Source organism: Aplysia californica, unplaced genomic scaffold (assembly GCF_000002075.1).
Source record: "Aplysia californica isolate F4 #8 unplaced genomic scaffold, AplCal3.0 scaffold00171, whole genome shotgun sequence".
In the NCBI taxonomy this organism is placed as follows: Eukaryota; Metazoa; Mollusca; class Gastropoda; order Aplysiida; family Aplysiidae; genus Aplysia; species Aplysia californica.
The window spans coordinates 1,242,082-1,244,052 of NW_004797441.1; the positions used below are offsets into that span (position 1 = coordinate 1,242,082).

The window sequence follows — 1,971 nt, forward strand, 5'->3', positions numbered from 1 at the left end:
CTCACCTCTCTAGCTTCAACAGCACAACGTCTGCTTCGACTATCGAGGCACCCCGGACATAGCGGGTCACAAGAGTATGACAAACATACAAAAGAAGTAGAGGGAAAATGACGGTAGTAAGGATTAGGAAAGAAAAAGCGGCAGTTCCCTGTTGCAGTTCAGGCACAGATATGAACATGACCCTGATGAATCAGCCCATTTGCAATTACAATTTTTTACTGTGTATAAGAACATGGTTAGTGTCCCCATCTTTTGGAATTGCCTAAAGACACTTCAGTCAGTAGCACTGCCCCGTGGGGTGGTATTATGTATGCATAATATATATATATATATATATATATATATATATATATATATATATATATATATATATATGTATATATATATATATATATGTGATATATATATATGTGTATATAATATATGTATAGATATAATTATATATCAGTATATTTTTTTATATTTTTTATTTTATATCAGGCATGGGCACACACATACACACAAACACACAAATACACACACACACACACACACACACACACACACACACACACACACACACACACACACATACACACACACACACACACACACACACACACATACACCCATGGGCACACAAAACATGCACACTTAGATAAATGCACATGAGAGAGCACGGTTCATGTTGTGTCAACCGCCATTATTTGCTGGAGGAAACAGAGTAGAAATGAATATTATGAAGGTTTTAGAGTAGCATCGTGTTATTAATTAATAGTTGTGTTTGCGGGTGTGCATGTAAGTGGGGAGGATGGTGGTACTAGAGAGAGAGAGAGAGAGAGAGAGAAAGAAAGAAAGAGAGAGAGAGAGAGAGAAAGGGGGGGGGGGGGTAAACAGATAAAAAGAGATAAGGTAAGCGAGGAAGAAAAGTATCAAAATACAGAGAAGCTGGGCTAAAGGCAAGAGGGAACCAATGAGAAGCCCAGAGAGAAAGAGGAAAGAACGAGGAGAAAAAGGGAAAGAAAGACAGAATTAGAGGGATGGATACAAAGAGAGACAGAGAGAGATAGTGAGCAAGATAGTGAGAAAGAGAGAGTGAGAGAGAGATCAGAGAGAGACAGAGAGACAGGGATAGACAGAGAGAGAAAGAGGGGAGGGGTTGGGGTGGGATAGAGGATAGAGATGCCAACACGATGTGCACAATTACGAACCGGATAAGTGCGTGTTCTCCCTTGGCCCTTTTTCGCAATAGCGGAAGTTCAACTGCACAAAGCAGTTCCTGTTTTGAGGTCGCCTCGCTTGCATCAACCCCCCCCCCCCCCAAAAAAAAAAACACCCCCAAAAAACAAACAAAACAAAAAAAACAACTCTTGGACAGACACACACGCAAACTTTCTCAAACGCCAAACCTTTTCTCAATCTATTCCTCTAATTCTCTCTCCAACGTTTTCTTTTTTTCTTGGTTGTTTTTATCTGCTTATTTCTCTTGATCTACGCTTTCGTCTCTCTTTAGAGGGAAATCAGACTGCAATCGTGATAGTGAAAGAAGCGTGTTAGAAAGGAAAGAGGCTAACAATGCGGTCGTTTGTTACGATGAAAATGTGGGGGAAAGAAAAAAAGTAAATGTAGAAGGACATTTGTGCATTGCCTTTGGGCCGCGGGGCTTTTTGTTATAACAGTTTTTCAGTGCTCGTTTTTCGGCAGATTGATGAAACTGCGAAATGCTGTGGTAGTTCTCACATATTCAGAGAGAGAGAGAGAGAGAGAGAGAGAGAGAGAGAGAGAGAGAGAGAGAGAGAGAGAGAGAGAGAGAGAGAGAGAGAGAGAGAGAGTGAGAGAGAGAGAGAGAGAAAAGATAGGATGAATTTGAGAGAGATTGGTTGGTGGGGGGGGGATACATCCTGCAAAAGTGGAAAAGAGACTTATGGGAATGGGAGATAAAGAGAGAGAGAGAGAGAGAGAGAGAGAGAGAGAGAGAGAGAGAGAGAGAGA

General features: G+C 41.1%; 1 protein-coding gene across 1 annotated transcript in view; it reads left to right on the top strand.

The window, feature by feature from the left end:
• LOC101856263 (sperm-tail PG-rich repeat-containing protein 2) overlaps positions 1–1,971 on the top strand; it is a gene marked incomplete at its 3' end in the record, with an annotated part of 34,250 nt that overhangs the window by 27,894 nt on the left and 4,385 nt on the right.